At 38.8% G+C, this 6,434-nt stretch overlaps 1 non-coding gene across 1 annotated transcript; it reads left to right on the top strand.

Annotated features, from left to right (window-relative positions):
• The first annotated feature begins 538 nt into the window (after window positions 1-538).
• Window positions 539-645, top strand: LOC138157330 (U6 spliceosomal RNA). The gene has a single exon (XR_011167366.1). It is a non-coding gene; the product is annotated as a U6 spliceosomal RNA (small nuclear RNA).
• The last annotated feature ends 5,789 nt before the right edge of the window (window positions 646-6,434 follow it).

Here is a 6,434-nt window from a genome sequence, read left to right as displayed (position 1 = left end):
AGAAAGCCTCTGCCCTCAAGGAGCTTGTAATCTAATGGGGGAGACAAGTTAAAAATGAAAATAGACAAAGCAAGCTATATACAGGATAAATAGGAATTAATTAACAGCAAGAAGGCACCAGAATTAAAAATTTGGGAAAGGTTTCCTGTAGAAGATGGGATTTTTTGAGGACTTAAAGGAGGAAGGGAGGAAGAAGAGCATTCCAGGCATGGGGGATGGCCAGAGAAAATGTCTGGAACCAAGAGATGTCTTGTTTGTGGACCGATCAAGAGGCCAGTGTCACTGGATTGAAGGGCACATGTCAAGGAGTAAGGTGTAGGAAAACTGAAAAGGTAGGAGAAGGTTAAGTTATGAAGGGCTTTGAAAGCCAGAGCATTTGTATTTGATTCTGGATATGATAGGGAGCCACTGGAATTTACCAAGTAGAGGGGACCTACAATACAAGGAAAGCCAGAAGAGATCACAGACAAGTAGGACAGCTTTGAAAGTTAGAAAGTCACATTTCAGTTTTCTTTTATGCTTTACAAAAAAGCAAGCTGTGCTCTCTTTGGCAGTACATATACTAAAACTGGAACGATACAGAGGAGATTAGCACGGCCCTTGCGCAAGGATGACACGCACATTTGTGAAGCGTTCCATATTTTTCAGATACAGACACAAGCCCTCAGTAGCGGTTTTTGCTTTTTGCTGTTACAACTTCAAGGTGTTTTTTTCCTCCCTGTTGTTGTTGTTTTTTTTTTTTAATTCTGGTTGTTAATTTAAAAATTTAGGAAAAAAAAGCAAGCCACATGTCTAGAGACTTACACTTTCACATACAATCCTCTTTCTATTCTACTAGTATATGGAAATGCTTGTTTTATCTAGTGTTAAGTTTAGAGTAAAAAAAAATCAATGTCTCTTCTTCTGGAATGGAAGTGACCTTGTGTCTTGAAGTTTATATAGGAGGAACACAAACTCTGGCATATTCTTCCAAGCTGGAGAGGCTTTGGGTTTGAATGAACGGTGAGACCTTATGGATGTCCCCCAAGAACAAGCTAGCATCCACAGAGGGTCAGTCACCAGATGATATTTTTTATCATCTATAGCAATTCACAGAATTGTGTCTTGAGTCATGAAGGAGTTGCAATCTGCATCTGAAGAGAGGCACTCACAAACATGGAATATAACCCATCCTCGAAATACTGATGGGATCAGAAACCCATAGGTGTGATCGATATTATGTTGTCCAAGGATAAGCATGTGTAGAGATACTTATCTCAGGGTTGGTCCAAAGGAATAGACATTTTGGCCACAGCCATTTTCAGAGACCATAGGTAGGCTAAACTATAGGAGAGCTTGGATTTTCATTCATGGAGGTAGCACAGATCCTTTGAGTATATGAAATATATGGAGTTTTACTATTCAATTCAATTCAATCTAATAAGCATTTATTAAGCACCTACTATATGCAAGGCACTGTGCTAACTGGGGATACAAACACAAAAATGAGTCAGTTCCTTCCCCCAAAGAGCTCAAATTTTATTGAGGGGTGTATGGGATAAAACATGTACATAGATAAGGACACATAAAGTATATATAAAGTAATGCAAAGTCATCTTAATAAGCAGAGAGCACTCAAGTGGGTGGGGAAATAAGAATCAGGAGAGGCTTCAAGATAAAGGAGGATCTCAAGGTATGTTTTGAAGGAAACTCAGAATTTTAAGAGGCAGAGGTCAGGAGAAGAAACATTCCAGAAATGGGGGAGACCACCTATGCAAAGACATTGGGATCCATGAGATGGATTGTCATGTACATAGATCAGTAAAGTGACTAGTTTAACTGAAATAGAGAATCTCTGAAGAGGATTAATATGAAATGAGTCTGGAAAGTAGGTGGGAGCTAAAATGCAAAGAGCTTTAAAATTCATGTTTCTAACATTTGTTATTCTAATATGCTACATTCTAAGGTCCCTGCCACCTTTAAAAATCTGTTTTTGTGCAAGATGCTGGACAGAGCCAAAACATTTTTGTTCACCAATTTTTTTTTTCTGTAATTGACTCATTTCTTTCTTTAATTGAGCCCCAGAAGGAAGATTTATTTAGTCTAGAGAAAGTGTTTGTCGGGGGATAGAGAAGGAAAAAAGGGACTGGGCCCAAAAAATTATTTTATAGAGCTAGAAAAAATAATAACAAAATTCATCTGGAAGAACAAAAGGCCCAGACTATCAAGGGAATTAATGAAAAGAAATGCAAGGGAAGGTGGCCTAACCATACCAAATCTTAAATTGTATTATAAAGCAGCCATCATCAAAATTACTTGGTACTGGCTAAGAAACATGTGGATCAGTGGAATAGGTTAGGTACACAAGCTACAGTAGTCAGTGACTAGAGTAGTCTACTGTTTGATAAACCCAAAGACTCCAGCTTCTAGGATAAGAACTCACTATTTAACAAAACTGCAGAAAACTGGAAAATATTATGGCAGAAACTAGGCATAGACCAACATCTTACACTGTATACCAAGACAAAGTCAAAATGGGTACATGATTTAGATATCAAGGTAATACTATAAGCAAACTAAGAGAGCAAGGAATAGTTTACCTGTCAGATTTATACAGAAGGGAAGAATTTCTGACCAAATAAGAGATAGAGAACATTATGAAATGCAAAATGGATAATTTTGACTACATCAAATTGAAAAGGTTTTGCACAAACAAAGCCAATGCAACCAAGATTAGAAGGGAAGCAGAAAGTTGGGAAACAATTTTTGCTGCCAGTGTTTTTGGTAAAAGCCTCATTTCTAAAATATATAGAGAACTGAGTCAAATTTATAAGAATATAGGTCATTCCCCAATTGATAAATGGTCAAAGAATATGAACAAGCAGTTTTCAGATGAAGAAATTAAAGTTATCTATAAACATACGTAAAAATGATCTAAACTACTATTGTAGAGAAATGCAAATCAAAACACTTATCAGATTGGCTAACATGACAAAATAGGAAAATGAGAAATTTTAGAGAAGATGTGGGAAAATTGGAACACTAATGCATTGTTGGTGGAGTTATGAACTGATCTGACCATTCTGGAGAGCAATTTGGAGCTATGCCCAAAGAGTATACTTTTTAACCCAGCAATACCACTCCTAGGTTTGTATCCCAAAGAGATCATAAAAAAGGGAAAATTACCTACATGTACAAAAATATTTATAGTAGCTTTTTTTGTAGTGGTCAAGAATTGGAAATTGAGGGGATGCCTATCAATTAAGGAATGACTGAACAAGTTGTTGTATATGAATGTAATGGAATACTATTGTGCTATAAGAAATGATGAATGAGTAGAGTTCAGAAAAAGCTGGAATGACTTACCTGAACTGATGCTGAGTGAAGTGAGCAGAACCAAGAGAACATTGTACATAGTAACAGCAACATTGTGCAATGACCTAACTTTGATAGACTTAGCTCTTCTCAGCAATGCAGTGATCTAAGACAACTCCAAAAGACTTTCCATATCCAGAAAAAGAACTGTGGAGTCCAAATGCAGATCGAAGCATACTATTTGCTCTCTTTTTTGTTTGTTTCCTCTTTTTTGTGGTTTCTCCCATTGGTTCTAATTCTTCTTTACATTGTGACTAATGAGAAAATGTGTCTAATATATAATGTATTGTAGAGCCTATATCAGATTGCACACTATTTTGAGAAGGAGGGATGAGAGGGAAGAGGAGAAAATTTAGAATTCAAAATATTATGGAAGTGAATGTTGAAAACAAAAAACAAATAAATAATTTTTTTAAAAAAGACTGGGTACCAAAGTCTAAAGACAATTACAAAGTAATACATTTGTATGGCTTATTTTGCATGGTGGTGATGAAGAAAGTACTTTGTAATCTCTACAACATTACAGAAATGTGAGTTATGATTGAGGAATAATGGACAACAAACCAGAGTCAGAAAGTCTGGGTTCAAGTCTGACCACTGATATTAGCTATTTGACTATGGACCAATTGCTCAACATTTTAGTGCCCCAGGGAGGTCTATAAGTTATGTTGTTTTATCTGCATCAGGGGAGGGAATTTCTGATACCAGTGAAAACCCAGATCCCAAACAAGAAAAAGCCGTTATATTATAGGAACAGGAACACTGCATCAGGGCACAGATATTTAGAAATTTTCCTAGAAGGCTGCAACTGGAAGAGATCTTAAAGCTCATTTATCTCACTGAGGACCCCTCCACCTTACCCAGAGTTGATCAGTGAGGAATCTGAAGCCCTTGGAGATTCAGTGACTTGCCTAAGGCCCTGCATCTAGTGAGGGGCAAGAAGAGGACTCGAGGCCAGGTGCTGTCTCTTGAGGCCCTGGGCCAACGCTTCCTACTGCCAAGCTCAGAGTTCAAAGGATTGTGGAATTTAGAACTAGCAGGGTTCTTTTAGAGATCATTTAAGTCATCTGCTTCATTTATAGATGAAGGAACTGATATCATAGAATTATAGAGTATTAGAACTGGATGGCCTCTCAGATGTCATCTTAGTCAAGGTTATATTGAACAGGAATTCTCTATGTCTTTGACAATCATCCACATTTTACCTGAGTACTTTCAGTGAGATGGGACTCATTATCTTATGAAGCAACCCGTTCCACTTTGGGAGAGAACTCTGTTAGGAGATAAGTACCTCCTTATATTGAGCAGACCTCTGACTCCCTGCTTCTCCCCATTGCTCCTAGTTCTCTTCTTTGAAACAAAGTAGAACAAGTACAGTCCCTCTTCTGAATCATTCTTATTTGAATATTTGGAGATAGTCATGTAGTCCCTCCTCCGTCTTCTCTGGGATGAACATCCCACTTCCTTCCACCTTCATTCCTCATATGGCATTTTTAGTCCCTTTTACAAACCTGGTCCTAGCCTCAGGGAAGGCTCAAAGGAGGAGGGCAGCAGAGATGTAGCAGAACAGTGAAAGGTGATCTGAACTTGGATTTGAGAGGCTTGAGTCTGAGCCTTGTCTCTACAATTTATTTATTAGCCACGCAGTTTTGGGCATGTCACTTTCCATTTCTTGGACTCAGTATCCTCATCTATAAAATGAAGGGGTTAGGTTAAATAACCTCTACCATTCCTTTCAACTCTAATTTTGATGTTTTAATATTCTGTGTTCCAAAGTCTCTTCTCTAAATTTCTGCGATTCTCTGGGATCTCCCATGACAGGCCCAGGAAGGACTGGTGTGTGCATCTGTTTTTCCATAAAAACACTTACGTAAACTCCCTGCCAGGTTAGGTGGGGCCCCAGGCTCCTAGAAGATGCCAGCAGGGGAGAGGCTGCAGCCTTAGTTATCTGATGGAGCCAGAGCTGTCTGGCAGGGGGCCTGTGCTGGCCTGGTGTTCTTTACATGCCCTGACACAGGGGCCCAGGGGCCTGCCGCTGGGCAAGTAGAAATCCATGGAAAATAGGGCTGGGTCAGGCATCTGGCCCGGTTCCAAGCCCTGCTGAGCTGGGAGGTGAGCTTTCTGGCACACTGGAGGAAGGTGTGTTCCCCAAGGCCTTTATTGGGCCCTCATGGATGATGGAGGTGGGTTGGAATACAAGCCTGAGGAGCATTCAGCTCCCTACAAAGGTTCCCCATCTCCAAGCCTATTATTACCTTTTCTTCCTTCTCCTACCCCCACTTACCTGAAGGGAGACTGCTCTCTCCAGAGAGGCAAACCAGATTTTCATTGCCCCCTGCCATAAGAACCCTCATTTAACTTCAAGAGAGGGTTCCCTAAAGGATTTGGTGGTACGGAGATACTGTGATGAACTTTCCTTCAAAATATAACAATTATAATGCTCATCTTAATTCATATTTCAAATGGGTTCTACCATTTTACATGGCTTTTTATACTTCATCTCATTTCATAGAATCATAGAATGAGGATTTTAGATTTAGAAAGGCCCTGAGAGAGCATCCTCATGAGAGGCAGTGTGGTGTAATGGAAAGAGTGTTGGACTTGGTGACAGGCGGGAGATTTGGTCACCTGGGGAAGAAACTCAGAAATACAGTCTATATACTAAGGCATTCCTATTTTCATCGGCAGAGGGAAGGTGAACACAACGGAATCTCAAGATATTAAATTATAAACATCATTCTTATTCATTATTTGTTGTTATTGTTGTTTTTGTTGTTGCTTTCATCCCATTGGGACCAGGGCTTGAACCAGATGCCAGATGTGGGTAAGACAAGTACTAGATGGTCCCAAGAAATCCTTCTCCATCACTTCCGCTTTTGCTATGAACTATTGTATTTTCTATGGCTAGCTTTTAAGATGGCATAAGTTTTAAGCTGTACATAATAGATTTACATTTTCACCTGCAATCATCTTTTTTTTATTATACTATATTATGGAAATGATTATTTTATTCCACAAATTGAAAATAAAAAATTTTTAAAAAAAAAGACTGAACCAGTATAGAATTGTTCACCTTTTGG

Source organism: Petaurus breviceps, unplaced genomic scaffold, assembly GCF_028583685.1.
Source record: "Petaurus breviceps papuanus isolate PSGF00001 unplaced genomic scaffold, PetGlider_PUasm1.0 171, whole genome shotgun sequence".
NCBI classification, from domain to species: Eukaryota; Metazoa; Chordata; class Mammalia; order Diprotodontia; family Petauridae; genus Petaurus; species Petaurus breviceps.
The sequence above is the reverse complement of the archived record's forward strand: the minus strand, read 5'-3'. Positions and strand labels throughout refer to the sequence as shown.